Here is a 20,717-nt window from a genome sequence, read left to right on the forward strand (position 1 = left end):
TAACAACATCCAATCTTAGAGAAACCATATTTCTACATCTTACCTAGAGGACATGTGACACTCAGAAGTCCAAGGAGCCCTTGTTTTATGGTGTAGGTGTTTGTTCACACTCGCTTCCCACACACTGAAGACAACTTACCAGCAGGAAAGTTGTGTGGCTTACCAGCAGTCATTTATGTGGCTTTACTTAGAACTGCATTATTCTGAAATTTCAAAGTCCAGTCTACTCCCTCTTCAACCACAACCTCTAAGCATTCATCTGGAATCCTCTGCCCACCCGCTTCCTGCCCCCTAACACCCCTGGTCCATCCAGCTATCTCCTAACTTTTCTTCTACCCACTTCCCTGTCTCAGATGCAGGGTCACCTGGCACCTTTGCCCTCTTATCCCTGGTTCCTGTCCTTCCACCCCAGCAACCCCAGACCTTGGGTCATTCCCATATTCCCTATAATACCTGCCAGGCTCCTGGAGAAACATAACACAGCAGGCAGATAGCACCACCACACAGGGCGATATCCAGCTGTGGGCAGAGTGCTCAGTGCTGTCTGACTGTCCTCCATTTGTTAAGGAGCTTCTCCCTCTCCCAGGCTCTTCACCAGCCATGTTGAATCTTCCCCTCTCTTCCTAGGACGATAGGAAGTGTCATGCTCACTCTTAGCTGACAACTTCCTTTCCTACTTCATAGAGAAAGTAAAAGATGTCACACACTTGTCACCATCTCATCCCATGTGTGCTTCCTCTTCAGGAATTCCCCGGGCTGGGCAGCACGCTCCGTTCCCTCTATAAAGCACACTGACCACTGTCAGGGGCCAGGCTAGGGAGAGGCAAGGGAAGCACTCATTTGGGGCACAAAGTTTAAAAGTGATAAAAATATGACTATAAACTAATGTTGCTCCTCCAGCAAGTCTCAGATTTTTTTTTTTTTTTTTTAAGCCTCACTACTTGATACTTTTAAGCTTAAGTTTTCATGACTTAAAGTCCCATGTGAGACACAACTTTTGGTTCCTTTCCAGACATAACTCAAAGAAAAGAAAGATAACATTTTCTTTCTCATCTTTATGTTACATTTTGTTTTACATTCCAAGTATTTTTTTTTTCCTGGCTTGCTCTGATCATTTATTCCCTATTAAACATAGGTAGGATAAATCCTCAGGAACCAAACTGTCATGTTAAAGAAATCAGGTATAAAAAGCCCTGAATTTACCAGAAAGGCCATGATTTGATCTTCATAGATTTTTTTCTTAGTAAAATAGTATTTGGTCCTAAGAAACACAACTGGTTACTGTTTAGCACTAATTCTCTTTCTATTTGCTCAATAAGGTGGCAACCTGAAATGTGAATGTACAACTCACATTTTAAGTGGGAAAAATGAGATATTCTCTCAATTATATTTTATTCTTTAATCAAATTTAAGTGTATTCAATATAAAGCTATAAAAAAAGGGCACATTCCATGCAACAGCTATCTTTAAGTGTTTATGTGACTGTGACTAGCTATGAAACTTAAGCTCAAGCTCTGGGCAAAGATTAAAAGTCATGTGGAATTGTTATTCCTCCACAAAGAATACACTTTAGAATTAATTCTTGATCCACTGTTAGTCTGAAGGCTTTAAATTCCAGCTCTGCAAGCATGGATCTGAGACAATGGGAAAAGTTGGTTATGAAATGTATAGTGTGAATCTAGTAAACTGCTCTCCACTTACATAAACTATGCTATATATTTCTTTATAAGCTAAACATGGTTGTCGATTTCTGTTTGCTGGTTGTGGGAATACTAAACCAGGAAAATACAAAATGAACAAACAAGTAAAGACAGGCTCCAAGTAAAGATAAGCACTAAGGAAACTGACAGAGAGATTGTAGAGTATTATCATATTTCAGAGGAATTATATTAAAGGTTGCTAACATTTCCCAGTAAGCAGTTTGATTATACAGAATTTGACACAAACAAAAGAGCTGAAATATAAAGAGAGTCTTGGAGAGGTCACGCACTTGCTTTTCTAAGCCTGGCCTTCTGTGTTCATTCTTGAGGCATATTTGTTGGGTTGACAGGGTTGCCAGTTCTTATAAATATGATTTTTGTCAGTTTTGTTCTTGCCTACTTAAGGAACAAACTTCTCCTTATGCCTAGTGTAGCAACAGTTGCTAACATGGTATGTTTAGTGCGCACCAGGATCTGTTCAGAAAGCTTTACATAGACAGTAACTGTCTCTCACAACAACCTATGAGGGAGAAGTTATCTCCCCTTTTTTCAGAAGAAGAAACGGAGGCACCAGAACATGGTGTTAACCCTGTAACCTCCATGAATTCCAGACCCTGTGGCAGCTCAAAAGCAGATGGTCCTTTACAGCCCTGTCCTGAATTCCTGACCTGCTCTTCCTAGTGTGATGGAAAGACAGAGAAGCTGGTGGGGCAGAACTAAGAGAACCAACCCTAGAAGGGAAAAGATTTGCTTCCCTGTCTGAAGTTTGGAGTCATTTATGTTTTGCTACCACCTGCATTTCACCAGAACTTGTTTTCATTTCCTTTGTAGCACACCCTATTCCCAACCTTCTATCCCGTTTCCCTCCTTCCTTTCCTTGATCCCAGTAGCACCAGACAATGGGCAAAAGTGACAGTTTGAGTCACTTTGGGTACAAAAAGTCTTTCTTGCACATGGAAGATTGGAGTATTTAAGGGAGGAGATTCAAAGTGGTACATGTGTGCTAATAAGTTGCTTCAGTGCTGTCTGACTTTGTACGACCCTGTGGACCACAGCCTGCTAGGCTCCTCTGCCCATAGGATTCTCCAGGCAAGAATACTGGAGTGGGTTGCCGTGCCCTCTTCCAGGGGATCTTACCAACCCAGGGATCAAACCCACATCTCTTACATCTCCTGCATTGGCAGGTGGGTTCTTTACCACTAGGGCCACCTGGAAAGCCCTCAAAGTGGTAGAAGGAAGTAAAGAAAAAGTAAGTAGGGAAGGAGAAGAGAGTAAAATGTACTCAGAGAGGATGTTTTAAGCAAGTATTCAATGAATAAGTATTGGATGAGATGAAAGCAGAGGAGTCATACACAGCTGACGTTAAATTATAATATGAAAAATAGTGATTTCAAAATATGGTGACAATATAACCTGATATAAACCTGCTATATAAGCTATACACTTTGGCCTATTATCCAGTGGCAAAATGTGTCCTGTTCTGAATGCAATAACAAAAAATAAATAATGGTGTAAAACCTAAGATACACACACACATATATATTACATTTCCATCTCAGTTGATCAACATTTATTATAATAAGTAAATTGCCATTTAAACACCTGCCCTGTCCTAGATAATATGCTGTACAGCCCTGAAAGTAGGTAATACCTACATTTAAGTCATTCAACAAGTATTAATTTATCACATACTCTGTGGTAGGCGACAGGCAGGATGCTGAGAGGGCTTCAGAGATGTTTCCAGTGTAGATCCACTAACAGAGTAAAAAATTGTTCCAGTGCAACCTGGAATCTGGCGGTGGGGGGCGGTTGGGTGGGGGGGCAGGCGGGCAAGAGAATAGGAAAATCAAGTGTGAAGGTGAACAAAAATAATTTATATCCTAGTGCTCCCATTTACTAGTCACATGAGCTTGACTTGTCTTTAAACCTTGTACCAACAGTGTTTTCTGAGGATCATTTTAGATATCTACTGACAAAATGTGGTCCAGATCAAGTGTTTGATATATGTTAATTTCCTTTCTCTAAAAATTGTTCATACATCTTTACCATGATGGCTTAGTTAATAGATGGCTGATATTCTTTAGGGGTTATTTTCCTTTCAAAATGATGAGCTGTACTCTTAATATTCTTCTCAAAAACTTTTATTAGATATGAGTTTTTCAAAGTTCTGATCTGATTGCTAATGGCCATTAAGACACCTCAAACACTATTGTGACTGAAAACAAAGGTATCATTCCTAATTGAACATGGTCTTCCATTATCCTTGACAGGAAAGAACAATATGGTTCCCACAAGTACTTAAGAATACACTTCAAATACCACAGCCAAAAGATTGTAAGGTCGTGTAAAATATAGAGAAGGGAACCTGAGTCAACTTTTTAACTTACTTTTCTTAGACCACAATCAAAAAGTTGTTGAAAGAGTTGTAGAAAAGGAATAAGAGATAAAATATGAAATTTCAGGGAATTTTAAGCTGTGTAATAGTACCCTGAACTTAGAATTTAGGGAGCTTATTGCCTGCAGACTTAGAGGAACACTCCTTTCTGTTTAAAAAAAAAAAAAAAAACTGGCTTCTAGTGTTATAAGCTTCACTATGGAAGATAAATCTTAAAAATAAGTTACTGGTCAAAGCCAGTCTCTGAATTTCTAGCATTTAAATGTAAAGAAATCACTTTTGCTTTTTCAGAGTTTACATCTCACCTGATTGAGTTGCTTATCTTTAAATATGAATTCTTCTATCTCTTTTATATATGCAAACTGTAAAAAAAAATTCTAGATTTACACTGTTCGGGCTAAATCTTTGCTGGCAGAAATTCTATATCTAATGGCAGAGCTCTTATAATAATTTGCTGTTCCCCAATTTCTGGAACATAGATTCAATGTATATTTCTCTTCACAAGATTATTCAACAATGGAATAAAATAATGGCTATGGAAGTATTCCCCCCAAAAAGTATCAGATCAGATCAGATCAGATCAGTCGCTCAGTCCAATTGGACTCTTTGCGACCCCATGAATGGCCCATAAAATGCAAAGCTAAAATGTATTCAGTTGAGTATATACAATGTTCCAAATATACAAGGATACATTTTGTTACTTTAAGAGAACATTTCCTTCTGAATTGCTCCTAGTTTCTTTTTACTGCATCCTATGTTCTGATATGTAGATTATAGTGCAATTGGTTCTCAGAAAGAACTCTACCCTAACAATTTGAAAGTCACTGAGAGCAATGATTCTAGCCAAAGTGACCCATTTAAAAGGATGACCCATTTCAAAACCCAAGCTGTTCTATATTTTAGAATTAGAAAGTTATTTCCTTTTCTTACAGGCTGATTTGAATCAGTCTTTTATAAAAGGGAAATTCTATCTCTATTTTAATTAAATATATAAGTTGACATTTTCCCTTGCTAAAGCCTGCACTTTATTTTGAAAATTCTTCTCCACCTTCTGATGATTTGTGTTTGTGTATGTGTATGGTCATGCCTCCTAATCATCCCTCATTTCTCATTCCTCAGAAACAGCCTCTTTGAGCTACAGCTTGAACTCTCCCTGTCATAACACTCATTCCCATCTTCAGGTGTCACAGTGAGCCCCTGGCGACTGAGGTTAGTCAAACTGAGTCACCCTCATCCTCAAAGGGGCTCAGTAAACACTCATGGAGAGTCCCTGTGGGAGAGGAGATGGGAGAGAGAGAGAAAGCGGAAGAGGGGAGAATCATTTATGTATTTAATGGAAACATTTCAGATATTGAATTTATTGTTTTTAAAAGAAAAAGTTGACTCCCAAAAGCAGCCCCACCCCTGCACAGTGACAAAATGTAAAATCTACTGTAAGTTTCTTATGAGAAAGTTAAAACCTCCTGTGCTTATAACCAGTCCCCCTTTCAGAAAGTTCAGGACAGGATCTTTTCAGCAGCACCACTTAATGCAACTACCTTCAATCTTCCTTTTCTGGGTCAGTTTCAGCTTCTCACATCCTTCTCCCTGCCCGCATAGGGACCAGGCAAAGTTTCCCAAAATAAAGGCACAGAGGAACAAATCCAGTTCTAATGTATGTGCTTTCATTAGAGAATTACCCTAAATTCGACCTCCAAGCCACCACCAGCCACCGAGTGGTACAACGTTGGTGTCCCTTTAACATGACCCATAACCTATGAAAATCGACCCTGGGAAAGAAAAATATAGGGTGTGTAGTCAGAATCGGATGAAAAGTTCCTACGCTGGGCCTACGTAAGGGGCATCTGAGTAAACAAATGACTCTGTCACTTCAGGAAGCAAAATAAAATTTGGCAAAGTCAAAGGAAAGCGTGGCCAGGACCTCCCCGCTTAGAAAGAGGTCTCGTTTCCCAGTTATCCCGCCTGCTACTTCCTTGTCTGTATTGCCCCAGCCAGTAACTCACCGAAAGCTTCCCCTGTCTGGCGGTTTCCCAACTTCTAACACGACGCAGGATCTCTATCCGAATTCACCCCTGCAGCCTAGGTGTGGGCGCAAGGTTGGGGGCCGCTCAGCCGGAAACCGAGGCCCGCAGGGCGCGGCGTTCCGCTCCCGGCTCCCGAGCTCCGGCGGGTTTCGGCATCGCGGCGCGGCGGCCGCCTAGTTGGAGCTCCTAGGAATGGGGACCGGCTCCGGGGAACTTCACCCTCCCCACCGCCCAGGGGCTCCGGGCCCCCCAGCCTACCTGCTGCATCTGGATGGAGGCTCGGCCCGGGGTCGCGGTCGCCAAACGCCCGCCCGCAGGCCCGAATGAACAAAGGCGCCCCGGGGAAGGAACGTGCCTCTTTCCCCGCCGCACTCTCGGGCGGCGGGCAGCCCCTGCACCGCTGCGGATAGGGCGGCCCCAGCTTCCCGACGCCCGGCCGCGCTCGCTCCGGACCAGGGCCGCGAGCCGGCGCCAAGCCCGGTGTCAGCTACAGCCTCGCCTCCCCGGCCCCAGAGCTCATTCCAACCTGAAGTCCTGGAGTCGCCGTGCGAGCGACTCTCCTCCCCTCTCGGCCCTGGCGATCTCGCCTGGTCCAGAGGAAGCAGAACAGACTCCTTTCCCGCAGCCCGGGAGCCGCTCCGGCTGGGAGGCGCGGCGAGGCGGCCGGGCCCGGCAGGGGCGGGGCGGAGGCCAGGCCGGCCAGGAGCCCTTGCTGCGGACCGAGGGAATCCGTCTCCCCTCACAAAGAACAAACCAGATGAGGAGTTGCGAATTATCCCCGCCGAGCGGGCTGGAACTTTCCCCATTTAGTGATCCGGAAGAGAAGCCTACATTTCCAACCTACAGGGGGCCTGGGCCCCAGTTAGGATGCGGTGGGATGCGGAGCAGTTTAAAAAGAGTACGATTGATCACACATATTAATTCCATATGAAACAACTGATCCTCCATATACTTTTCATTAGGAGGCAGAATTTGTTGGACAAGTGATCATTCGTTCAGAACACGCAACGGTTTACTCATCTACTGGAGATAAGTTTTGACTGATTGAGTTGCAGTTCTCTGAGCACCTTATTTTCCTTTTCAGAGCGAGAGTTCTAAGGGCAAGCTAGACTTTAAAAGATCTCTAGTCACACCACTTACCACACCCGCCTCCCCGCCCCCCGCCCGGAGCTTCAGGGAGCCTCAGTGACAAAAGAAGGAAACTCAATTTTACTGCATACAGTTTTTCGACAGCGGTTCGTTTCAGGAATGCAATGGGCCGGTGGGAGAGACTCACTCCGCCCCCCAATGAGTTTACTTTCAAGCCCAGCTTAATTTCAAAGAAAACTTAAAGCAAAACTCACCAGGACCAGTTCCTTAAACTCCCAAATCGCAGGTCGGCACTCCGCCGGCAAGGGAACTAAAGTCATTGGTCTCCGGAACAAAACTTACTCGTTTTAAATTTTAGGCAGGGGCTGGGGAGTTGGCTTTTGGCTGGGCTCGCTACCACAGCGGGAAGCGGGCTGGAGCCGGCTGAAAGCTGGGGGACCCAATCAGGGGCTCCCGGCGGAGGGCAGGGGCGCGGCCAGTGTGCAGCGTGCTGTGTTTCCTGCACTTCTTGGCGTCACTCCGAAGCCCAGCCTGGCCTGCCCGGTAGCCACCACCCCAGCGTGTAAGTGAGGGTGATGCGTCCCGCCTGTCTATTCCTGTCGGTGCAAGGCAGCTCCAGGAAGTGCTTCTCCACACCTCTTTAGTTAATTGAGATTATTTACTCAGATATCGGACTCGCCTGGTGGCTGATGGTAAAGCGTCTGCCTACAATGCGGGAGACCAGAGTTCAATCCCTGGGTTGGGAAGATCTCCTGGAGAAGGAAATGGCAACCCACTCCAGTATTCTTGCCTGGAAAATCCCATGGACGGAGGAGACTGTAGGCTACAGTCCATGGGGTCGCAGAGTCGGAAACGACTGAGCGACTTCACTACTCAGATCATCAACTATGAGCCAGGATCTGCTTTGAGGTGTTTTCCCCACTCAGAATACTTAATACACATAACAAACAAAATCAGAATATAAATTTCCACAGAAGGGAGGAAAGTATAAACAAATCGTTTTTTGGGGTTTGGTTTCTTATTCCCCAGATGTTGTTCTAGCATCCTCCTTATAGAACAAATATTGCCATTTAACAGTGGTGATATTTTGAACGACTTTGTAATTGTACAATATACATTTAAGAATATGACAGAAAAAAATTAACCCTTTACTTCAGTAAAGTAAAAGCTTTGGATTTGTTATTGTAAAAGGAATGGCAGGTAATGACTTGAAAGCAGATTATGGAATCAATTTGAAACTGTAGACACAACATTGTACTTGTTATTTCTAGCTAGATTTTTAAAGAGGTTTTGTAATTGGTTTCTTTAGCTCCTTAGCATATGGAGCCATGCAATTATTTTCTTTTATATATTACCTATAGAGAGTGTGGCTTAGTATTGCTATTATCTACTCAGACCCAGTATTCCTATTATCTACTCATACCTCATTGCATGTTCTATCACAGACAGAAATATTTAGGTTTTTGACTTGTAAGGGAGTCACTGACAGTGACACATAAATAAGCTAATTTATTGTTAGTACAGTGCAAATCACCCCCTTTTACCTATGCAAAACAAAATCCTGATGATAAACCCACAGATATTCCCCCTAGGTATCATCTGTATATGTCAGATTTATGTACAAATTTTCAGTTGCCATTATATGCCCATCAGGTCATTTGGAACTAGGCCCACATAGGTGCAGGTATCACACATGTGTGTTCCACATGCTTGCACACATAGGACTGTGTCCTATACAAACTGACTGAAACATTGATAAATATATGTGAAAATTATGTATTCACATCGACCTATATGAAGATAGACAACCCAGACAGAGAGAGAAATGATTCACAAGTGAGTCAAGAGATTGGTGAAAGGATGTGGAGCTTCAGGTGAGAGGAGGGGAGAGGGTGTGGATAAGAGATGGGGATGAGCAAAGTGGTCCAGAATGCCTGCCAGCTGCCCACACATGCACAGGGAAGGCAGCTTTGTACATCTGGGAGGATTTCTTACAGCAAGCTGGCGCCCTGTCCCACCCCAGGAGGAGAAGAAGAGGATGATAGACTTCATGGTATAGAAAAAGTACTCTGTTTTTTCCGGAGGGAGTGCATAAAATTTTTGAAATTAGTTAGAGATAAAATTAACTGATAGTAGCAAAGCCGACTTGACCATCACAAAGAATGAGGACAGTGTCACCTTGTCCTCGGTGTCCACAGTAGCTGCTTGTGAACCGAGTCAACTAAAATTAGATTTATAAATGACTTTTAATCTCACCATCAGGAATTTGCTTCACAAAGCACTAGAAAATTTAGGGAAGTGCTGGAAAAGAGAGACCTGTAGCATCAAGATGGTAAACTTGAAAGATGAGAGAAATTACAATTTGCATGTCAGATTTAGAAAGGAGAAGATAAGGCTAATAAAGAGCAGAAGGAGAAGAAAATGTAGGAGAGAGAACCAGAGAGTAAGGTATGTATTATTAGCTGTGGTGAAAGAAAACTGAAACGAGTACAAGAGAGATCCTGGGAGATGGTGGGAGCAAAAGAAACCCAAGAGAGAAGTGTTATTGAAATAAAGAAAGGAGAACTGATTGCTTAATGCCTAACACAGTTGAAGCATACCAACACAGTGCCAGGCTTGACTTGTTCCGTTGCCCTTTCTGTAGAGAGATTTTCTCACAGACCCTGTACAGGCACTGCCCCATGAATTCAGACACACCACAAGCTATGTGTTCTGAAGCCAGAAAGAGTTCATGCAAGGCTTGGGCTGCTAGAGAGGTGGGGGTGGAATCCTGACTTAGTTCCTGCTGGCTACGAGATCTGGGCAAGCGACCTAACTTCTCTGTGCCCCATGGTAATTCCTGCCTGGAAGGGTGCAGTGAAGACTGATCACAGAGCAGTAACATGCACGAAATGCTGAGCATGGCACCTCATGGCCTGGGTGGACAGGTGTCATTCTCATGTTCATTACGGGCTACAGAAAGCTCTTCTGGCTTGGTGAGCTGGTCTTCCTGCTCTATCTCATCAGCTTCATTGCCATGAAAAGACCTGCTATGTTTCACATCTCTAGAGATACATTTTCTGTTAATAGAGCATCAGCAGTTAATGCAACATCTCCTTCACTACCTCCTCCTCCTTTGCTGCCTACCACCTCCTCCTACCCACACATATATCCTTCTGGGCATTCTTTTCTCACCATGTTTGCTCCTTGGTGATCTCATCCATTGCCTTTAATGCTTGATTTATATATCTAATCTAGATTCTGAGCTCCAAACTGGAAAGTCTTCACTTAAGTGTGTCACATCAGTCTTAAGCTTAACAGGTCTAAAATGAGATATTCAGATACCTGTTTGTGAAATGATGAATGGATGGGTATTGGATGACCCCAAGAGCCAGAATCCTTCTCACCAGTGGACCCAACCCAGGGTGTTTGTTACATGTCAATAACAGTCAGTGGCATTTTATCACTGTATCAATATCTATGGATCTGTTTTCCCTACTCTTTGAATGACCTACACCTCTTAAAGGTGAAGATTACATCCTGCTCATCTCCAGTTCCCTTAAAAAACCCTTCTGCAATACCTTGCAAAGAGTGAATATGTATTAACCACTGGTTGAATTCAATTTTTGCTGAATGCTGCCCACATTCATCAAAAGTTCAACCTTTTGGTCTAAGAAGCTTCATCCACAGAACAATGGCCCCAGTATACTTCGCCTTCCATGTCAACAAGGCCCAAATGCTGACACTGGAGGCACACTACCCCCTTTCCTACAGTTCTTGCTGTAGCTCTTGTGGTTTGGCACCATTCAACAGCCTGCCTCAGTTCTGGGATCTTGGCAGTTGTATGAAATCATACTAGGTACATCCAAAGCTGAAAGATGAAGGGAATTGACAGCACAAAGAGATACTCACCCACAGGCCATTCTAAGAACCCATTTTATGTTTTTCTCTTCTGCATGAGGGGGGGACCTCCTTAATATACCATCTCCTTCCACCAGTACATAAGGGCATCTTTCGTATGTGCATGCCTAGTTGCTCAGTCACATCTGACTCTTTGTGACCCTGTGGACCACAGCCTGCCAGGGTCCTCTGTCCCTGGGATTTTTCTGGCAAGAACACCAGACTGAGTTGCCATTCCTCCTCCAGGGGATCTCCCCAACCCAGGGATCATCTCTCATACCCTAAAACCCTCAGCAGAGGTCCAACAGGGACAGGGACAGTCTTGGAGACGCAGGTCCTACTTGCTGTGACCCTCCTTGGTGCAGTAGCACTGTGCTACGGATTGAGTGGGCCTCACTTGGGGAAGGTAGTGGGGGCAAAGGATTGACATGTGGGAGTGAGGCTGGGACAGGTTTTCTTTCCATGTTGCAAAAGCTCAAACAGCACTTGTGACAATGACCTGGTACCAACTCCCTGCCAGTGATCCTCAGCATTTCTTCTCCCCTCTCCACCTAAAGATCAGACATTCACTTCACACTCCCAGAGCCATGCAGCATTCTATACAGATTCCAGGGGCTGCCTCTAACTCCATCTTTTTCTCTCCAAGCCAGGAGGGACACTTGATACTTGTGTAGGGACACTCTTGAATGCTACCTGATTAACACTTACATCTTAAAAGACAATTGGCACTAGCCTTCCCACAGTTATCTAAACTGAGGAAAAGCTATTTGGGTCCTGTGATGAGATGGTACAGAGGAAAAGAAGAAAATCACAGTCCATGGAGATGTTCAGAAAATAGGTATTGACTATGATATGGGGGCTGCGTGCTTGACTCAGATGCAATCATTTGTGATAGAAATTTTGCACTTAAACTTGGTTGTACTAATATTTAAGGGACAACCAAAATATAATTCTCTATTGCCCTTTTCTTAATAGTTAATAATTATTAAGCTCTCATTGCCTGCTTTATGGAGCATACATGGTTCAAATCCTATTCAAATTAATTCTAAAATGCAGTTATAAGCTTGCTTCAGATTTGTATTGAGTATTATTTAAAATATAGATCATTAGTTAGGAATTTAAAATGGCTATAGAGAGATTTTTCTTATAACAGCACTTCTCAAAAGCCAGTTCTAAAGTTCTTGATAAATCATGTTCTCTGAAAAAAATATACCTTTCAAAATGGATTATGGGCTGAGCCACCCCTTTTTCTCTAACCTGCTTACCTGTGTCCTTATTGTGTGAGCCCTGTCCCTTATGGAGACATGCTGCCGAGTCCGAATATTGGGTACTATTTCAGTGGACTGACATTCGCCCTTGACACACTAGTCTTTAGTTCTAGAGCTAGACATCCTGGACACGACCTCTTTCTGGCAGCACCAAGCCAGTAGTTTGACCTCAGTCAAGTCACTTAATGCTCTGAGTCCCAATTTCCTCTTCTGTGAAATGATAATAACAGTTAATACCTGCTCCTGCTTACAGAATTTGTGTCTGCTCCTTAAATCTACCATTCATCCATTCAGTAAATACTTATTGAGAATTTGCCTACTTGTAAGGTATGGGGACAAGGGATGGATGATAGGATATCTGTCCTGGAGGAGCTTTTTGTCAGGTGTTGAATGCATCAAAGAAGATTATATGCATATTTAAAAAATATGCATATTTAAAAAATAACTGTATGAGGTTAGCTATTATTTTTAAAATGGAAAATAAGGACTTCCCTGGTGGTCCAGTGGTTAAGAATCTGTCTACAATGCAGGGGACACAGGTTCAATCCCTGGTCTGGGAAGATCCCATGTGCTGTGGAGCAACTAAGCCTGGGCCACAACTAGAGAGTCAGTGCACCGCAAGAAAGATCCCACATGATGCAATGAAGGTCCTGTTGCATCTGGACCTGACACAGCCATGTAAATAAATGTTTAAAAAAAAAAAAAAAGGAAAATAATGAGTGTTGATGAGGATGTGGAGACATTGGAACCCTGGTGCCTTGCTGGTGGGAATGTAAAACACTACAGTATGGTGGTTCCTCAAATGTTAAAAATGGAATTTAGCAATTTTACTTCTGGGTGTATACCCAAAGGAAGTGAAATCAATGACTCAACGGAGATTCACAAACTAATGTTCACGTTATTCCCAATAGCCAAAAGGCGGAAACAACCCAAGTGGCCATCAACAAGCGAGTGGATAAGCGAAATATGGTCTATGCAAACAATAGAAGATGTAAAGCCTTCAACAGGAATGAAATCTGATACTGCTAAATCATGAATGAACTTTGAAAACATTGTGTTAAGTGAAATAAGCCAGATAAAAAATAATAAATGGTGTATGGTTCCACTTACCTAGGCAAAATGATAGAAACAGAAAATGGAGTGTGGAATGGAGGTTGCCAGGGCCTGGGAGTAGGAAGGACGTTGTTAGTCTTTGATGGGGACAGAGTTTCAGTTTGGGTTGATGAAAAAGTTCTGCTGGTTGTGCACAACATTGTGAATATATTTTAATTCCACTGAATCATACACTTAAAAATCATTTAAATGGCAAATTTCAGGACTTCCCTGGTGGTCCAGTAGTTAAGACTCCACACTTCCAATGCAGGGGGCTGTGGGTTCTATCCCTGGTTGGGAACTAGAATCCGACAGGCCATGTGGCATGGGCAAAAAATTAAAAAATTAATGGAAAATGTTATGTAATATATATTTTACTGCAATTCTTAAAAATGGGAGGAATTCCCTGGCAGTCCAATGGTTAGGACTCCATCCTTTCACTGCCAAGAACCCTGGTTCATTCCCTGGTTGGGGAACTAAGATCCCACAAGCCGTGTGATACAGCCAAAAAGAAAAACAATTATAATTCCCAAAATACTACATGAATACAGGATTGTTAACTTGAATTAGGATAAATGGGATTGTGTTTGTAATCAATCCCTCTTTCAAAAAGTACAGTATGCATGAAATTACTTTGTCATTATTTATTATGTGATATTGAAAAGTGAGCACCCATCCAGATAAACTTTAATAGTTATTTGTGCCCCATCCTGCTCTAAAAAGAATTTAAGGTAGTTTACCCTAAACACATCAGAGTAGTAAGATCAAATCCAGCTAACATCAGACCAAATATAGAAACTGAGATATAAAACAGGAGAAGGAGCTGATGGCACATCAGTAACTGAGCAAGACTTTCAACTGATGGCACATTAGTAGCTGTTAGCCTTCCAGAAGGTAGAGAACTATTTATATTCATCAGACCTTTTATTAATGCTTAAAGAATCACTAATTTCAACATGGTCATCTTATGGATCCATAGTGTTTCATATTGTTACCATTTATAGTTCTGGGAATTTATTAAACAGTTATGGAACACCTAATCAAACAGAAGAAGGATGTGGAACTAAGAGCATGTTTTTGTACGTCTGAAGCCTCAGGACCTATTCTGTGCTGAACAAAACAGGCTCCTGACATTCCCTGCCCTGTTGGCCAACTCAGTCTCCTGCACCTTTCCCTGGGTCCCACCACCACCTGGCACAATGACCATCTCCTGCATTCGTGCTCCCCCTGCCTCCCACGCTCCCCACCCAGACCCTGCCCCAGCAGCCTGGTTCTCACAGGGCCCTGCATGTAGCCAGGACTCCTAGCCCCTACTCCTGTTTCCTCCTTCCTGGGTCACCCTCCTGTCTTGCTGCAAGTCCTCACTTCTTACCCAGAGGACAGTTCAGATCTCACCTCCAGGATCTCTCCAGCCCACGCCGATTCCTTCTCCTTGCCATCCTACTGTGCATGCAGTCACACATTAACTGAAAAGCTTATGACCTTTGCTTTTTTTCTTGTGAGAAATGAGAAGCAAGGTGTGATTAAACCAAAGATCATTTCATATATCTTATTCAAGATGATAATATATACAAATTCAGGAAGTGGCATTGAAACATATTCATTACCATATAGAAAATTAGATAGCCAGTGACAATTTGCTGTATGACTCAGGGAGCTCAACTCTGTGCTCTGTGGCAACCTACACGGGTAGGATGGGCCGGAAGGTGGGAGGGTGGTTCAGGAAGTAGGGGACATATGTATACCTGTGGGCAATTTATGTTGATGTATGGCAGAAGCCAACACAACATTGTAAAACAATTATTCTCCAATTAAAAATAAATTTTTAGAAAAGATGATAAGATATTTAGCAAATGACCTATGAGAGCCAGTAGGGATACTCGAGCTGATCTAATCCATGATGAAATGGAGACCCCAAGAAAGAAAATGGCTTGTTCAAAGCTACCCTGCATATTAGAAGCAGAGATAGACCTGGAAACCTATTTTTCTGAAACTCAGTATTGTTATATCATCATGCTAGTTTCATTTCAATTTGTGTTTTATTTCATAATCAGCAAACAGAATTTTAAATGTGTCCCCAAACGTAGGTCAAGAGGGGCAACATAATGTGTTAGCAAAAACATTGACTTTGCCAAAGCCAAAGACATTGGGCAAGTCCATGCATGGCTCTGGGCCCTTCTTTTTCCACTTGTAAAATAAGGATTAACTGATGGCTTTTTTTGTTTTCTTTGACCATATTGCTCCTCATCCTGAATCTTGTTGTTCAGTCACTCAGTTGTGTCTGACTCATTGCCGCCCCATGGACTGCAGCTTGCCAGGCTTCCCTGTCCTTTACTATCTCCCGGAGTTTGCTCAAACTCATGTCCATTGAGTCAATGATGCCACCCAACCATCAACAATCTCATCTTCTGTCTCCCTCTTCTCCTCCTGTCTTCAATCTTTTGCAGCATCTGAATCATTCTGAATCTTTCGATCTGTATTTACCTTTTGAGCAAGCACCCTAAGAAAATCTTTTCACATGAATGGAGAGTCTTGAAATCCTGGGAGGAACATTGACAGTTGTGGGCAATTGAAAGCTATTTTAAGGTTTTTAAGACAGAGAATGATGGCATAATGGACTTGGAGCTTTAGGAAGGGCATAAACTGGTGGTCTGTGTAATAGATTGATGGGAATGAGATCTCAGGGGCACAAGTGAGTTGCTAGGATTGTGCCAAAGTATTCAAGATAAGAAGACAGGGGAGTTTGCTCTGTATTGGAGGTACTGGAAATGGAGAATAAGTGGTAATTCCAAGAGGTGTATTCAGAGATGAAAAGACAAGACTTGGTGACAGATTGAATGTAAGCAATAATGGCAGGGAAGAATTTGCAATAACAACTGTGTTTTCAGTTCAGTTCAATTCAGTCGTTCAGTCATGTCCGACTCTTTGCGACCCCATGAGTTGCAGCACGCCAGGCCTCCCTGTCCATCACCAACCCCCGGAGTTCACACAAACTCATGTCCATCGAGATGGTGATGCCATCCAGCCATCTCATCCTCTGTTGTCCCCTTCTCCTCCTGCCCCCAATCCCTCCCAGCATCAGAGTCTTTTCCAGTGAGTCAACTCTTTGCAGGAGGTGGCCAAAGTATTGGAGTTTCAGCTTCAACATCAGTCCTTCCAAAGAACACCCAGAACTGATCTCCTTTAAAATGGACTGGTTGGATCTCCTTGCAGTCCAAGGGACTTTCAAGAGTCTTCTCCAACACCTCAGTTCAAAAGCATCAATTCTTTGGTGCTCAGCTTTCTTCACAGTCCAACTCTCACATCCATACATGACCACTGGAAAAACCATAGCCTTGACTAGATGGACCTTTGTTGCCAAAGTAATGTCTCGGCTTTTGAATATGCTATCTAGGTTGGTCATAACTTTCCTTCCAAGGAGTAAGTGTCTTTTAACTTCATGGCTGCAATCACCATCTGCAGTGATTTTGGAGCCCCAGAAAATAGAGTCTGACACTGTTTCCACTGTTTCCCCATCTATTTCCCATGAAGTGATGGGACTAGATGCCATGATCTTCGTTTTCTGAATGTTGAGCTTTAAGCCAACTTTTTCACTCTCCTCTTTCACTTTCATCAAGAGGCTTTTTAGTTCCTCTTCACTTTCTGCCATAAGGGTGGTGTCATCTGCATATCTGAGGTTATTGATATTCCTCCCGGCAATCTTGATTCCAGCTTGTGCTTCTTCCAGCCCAGCGTTTCTCATAATGTACTCTGCATATAAGTTAAATAAACAGGGTGATTTTTAGGAACCTTAGAATACGACTTTTCCACCAATATGCATAGGGCTTCCCAGGTGGTTCAGTTGTAAAGAGTCCACCTACCAATGTAGGAGACGCAAGAGATATGGGTTTGGTCTCTGGGTTGGGAAGATCCCTTGAAGGAGAAAATGGCAACCCACTCCAGTATTCTTGCCTAGAAAATTCTATGGACAGAGGAGCTTGATGGGCTACAGTCCATGGGGTCACAAAGAGTCAGACACGACTGAGTGATGGAGCATGTAAGTACCAATACGTATGCTATTTCTGTCTGATGAATTCTGCTTCAACCCGAGGTGTTGAGGTGTCTGTGAGGCATCCAGGTGAAGACATTTGGGCTTGAGCATGACCAAAGATTTGGCAGGAAGATAAAGATGTGGGAGAGTCAACAGCACGAGGGAAGAGGAGAGAAGGAAGTCTAGAAACTTGAGTTCAGATCTTGAGGGAGCAGCAATATTAGACATAAGGAGAAAGACGAAACAAGAAAGGAATAGAGAAGAAACAGGCTGGTAAATGAAACATGAATAATAAAGAGAAACCAAAGGAAAAGAAAGGTTTAAGAAGATGAATATCCATTACATCAGAAGCTTTGGGGTTTGAAAAGGATAAAAACAGATATTTCATTTTTGCAAAGAGAGTATGAGATGAAAACTAGCTTTTTTTAAGTGAATATCTATAATAGTTTTGATGTGTGTGATATGATAGACTATGAGGAGTAAATGAAATCCTTTGATGGCAAATTGTATTGACAGTTAATGAGCAAAAATATACTTCTAACAGACTGGTTTTCAAAAGAACATTCTTCTATTGGAGAGCTGGGAAATTGAGGAGGGGATGGGGGCAAGGGTTAAAAGAGGGAACAGATTAAGGTGTGTGGGCAAAGAAGAAACTTACTAGGAAATCCTAACATGTACATACTGCATTAATAATCTTATGTACAAAATAGGGCTGCATTCATCTTTTTAAAAGCTTTCCTTTCCTGTCTCTTGGTTATGGTGTCATCTGAAGCAAAGAGGAGGTGTTATATAGGATGGAATTAGCCATACAAAGTTATGTTTTTATGCTACCTTGAAATGTAGCTTCAGAAAAAAAATAGTCCCTTACCATTTCCTCCTTAATGACCTAGGGATGTGGGTGAAGGGAGATCCATTTTTATGTGTAAATCAAAGCCAGAGAGTACATTTAGTGTAGAATACATTCGTGCAGGCTGATCTGGCATCATCAACCCCATCGTAATTACAGTGTTCCACCCCTGGGTAGATATCCACCAGGACATAAATTGCTCTACATGTTTAAAGTTTTAAAATTACTTGAGTACTCCCAATGTTTTCACCTGCATAATATACACTTGATGACTTTAGATATTAAATCCTTGAGTTTTTTCCTGTGAACAAAGTGATTTGGAATAATAAAGTAGGCAATCATCAGCTAGAATCATTAATTTTCTCCAGTATTATAAAGTTATTTGAAAGGAAAACAAAGGAGAAGAAAAGAAAAAGAATGACTAACAATGGTATGAGAATTTTTTTTTTAACCTGAACTGAAATGAAGCCCACCAGTGTTCAGGGGACTTCCTGTTGTTGGGAGTTTTATCCATTGCACTCAAAAAAGTACTAAAATGAAGCAGTTGAAGTTGGAACATGACCTGACCAGGGATTTTTTTTGCTTCTGAGTTGTGAATATTTTCTTGTGTCAGATGTTAAAGACTCCTAGGGGTCTCTAAGTTCTTATATAAATGTTGAATGATAAGACTTACTTCTGCCCACCACTTAGTTATTTCTGCCTTGTGACTTCATTTAATTGTCAATACATCCTTAAACAGCCTTGCCAAGTTACTTAAGCCCAGTGCTTCACAGGGGCATAAGAGGCTGGCTGCACTCTGGTTTTCTATGAATGTTTAACTGTTGCTGTGGTCCTACTTAATGTCATGGCTCTTAGAAACAGATTGGTATTGAGGCCTGTATTTCTTTCTGACATAGCAATTATCATAATTTCAGGATGATTTACAAAAATCAAAGGAACATTTTACTTAGAGACTGATTCACTTCATTTCAGTTCAGTCGCTCAGTCGTGTCCGACTCTTTGCGACCCCATGAATCGCAGCACGCCAGGCCTCCCTGTCTATCACCAACTCCCGGAGTTTACTCAAACTCATGTCCATCGAGATGGTGATGCCATCCAGCCATCTCATCCTCTGTCGTCCCCTTCTCCTCCTGCCCCCAATCCCTCCCAGCATCACAGTCTTTTCCAGTGAGTCAACTCTTTGCAGGAGGTGGCCAAAGTATTGGAGTTTCAGCTTCAGCATCAGTCCTTCCAATGAACACCCAGGACTGATCTCCTTTAGAATGGACTGGTTGGATCTCCTTGCAGTCCAAGGAACTCTCAAGAGTCTTCTCCAGCACCACGGTTCAAAAGCATCAATTCTTTGGCACTCAGCTTTCTTCACAGTCCAACTCTCACATCCATACATGACCACTGGAAAAACCATAGCCTTAACTAGACGGACCTTTGTTGGCAAAGTAATGTCTCTGCTTTTTAATATGCTGTCTAGGTTGGTCATAACTTTCCTTCCAAGGAGTAAGTGTCTTTTAATTTCATGGCTGCAGTCACCATCAGCAGTGATTTTGGAGCCCAAAAAAATAAAGTCTGACACTATTTCCACTGTTTCCCCATCTATTTCCCATGAAGTGATGGGACAAGAGACTCATTAGCTACTAATAAATATGATCTTGAAGTAACTTTTTTGGTAGAATTATACTCCTTGAAATTGTATCCTTGGTCAATGGCTGTCCTTTATCAGTTTTGTCTTATAACAAGCATTTATAAATAGATATAAATTTTTCATTTTAAGAAAAAATAATCATTGAGTTACAGTATAGGGTAAACTGTAGGATATCTTTCAAATAGGGTGTATATGTCATTACTGTCAGTAACATTCATTTTAAAGTGTCATGTAAACCATTTTTTAACATTATAAACGCAGTAAGTATTTAAATTTTTATTTTTGCTACACGGGGTCTTCATTGCAGCACTCATCCTTTTCCTAGTTGCAACATGGGGAATGGGGCTTCTCTGTTATATCTGTGGGATTCTCTTACTGCAGAGCATGAACTCTGGAGTGTGCAGGCTCATTCATTGTCATTGGTTGGCTTAGTTCCCCTGTGGCATGTGGGATCTTAGTTCCCCAACCAGGGATCAAACTGGTGTCCTCTGCATTGGAAGGTGGATTCTCAACCACTGGACCACCAACAAGTCCTTACATTTTTTTTCAAATCAAAGATTGAAGAAGGGTGAAGAGTAAAATGTAAAAAATTTTCCTCTATTTTCTTGTCTTCATTATCACTCTAAAGGGAATCACTGTTAAAAATGTTTTAAGCTTCTTGGCATGAATTTTCTAAGCATAGATAATTTTACATATATGTATGTACACACACTCATTTTACACAAATAGTGTGAATTTTATACAACTAGTCATA

At 42.2% G+C, this 20,717-nt stretch overlaps 2 protein-coding genes across 15 annotated transcripts in view; one reads left to right on the forward strand and one right to left on the reverse strand.

Moving 5' to 3' along the window:
• Nucleotides 1-7,868, reverse strand: part of B3GNT5 (UDP-GlcNAc:betaGal beta-1,3-N-acetylglucosaminyltransferase 5) — a 114,890-nt gene extending 107,022 nt beyond the window's left edge. Inside the window, exons 1-3 of one of the 11 annotated variants that reach the window (XM_070791196.1) lie at nt 6,378-7,422; nt 6,099-6,174; nt 3,393-3,492 (exon numbers count right to left, since the gene is read on the reverse strand). The gene's annotated coding sequence lies outside the window, so the exon portion shown is untranslated. Of the gene's footprint in view, nt 1-453; nt 3,359-3,392; nt 3,493-6,098; nt 6,175-6,377; nt 7,423-7,462 lie in introns of those variants that run through there. The other 10 variants (XM_070791212.1, XR_011567130.1, XR_011567120.1 and 7 more) reach the window with 10 other exon arrangements.
• MCF2L2 (MCF.2 cell line derived transforming sequence-like 2) overlaps nt 1-20,717 on the forward strand; it is a 267,660-nt gene that overhangs the window by 167,301 nt on the left and 79,642 nt on the right. The gene's annotated exons all lie outside the window — the stretch shown is intronic.

The sequence above is a fragment of the Bos indicus genome, chromosome 1, assembly GCF_029378745.1.
Source record: "Bos indicus isolate NIAB-ARS_2022 breed Sahiwal x Tharparkar chromosome 1, NIAB-ARS_B.indTharparkar_mat_pri_1.0, whole genome shotgun sequence".
NCBI lineage: Eukaryota > Metazoa > Chordata > Mammalia > Artiodactyla > Bovidae > Bos > Bos indicus.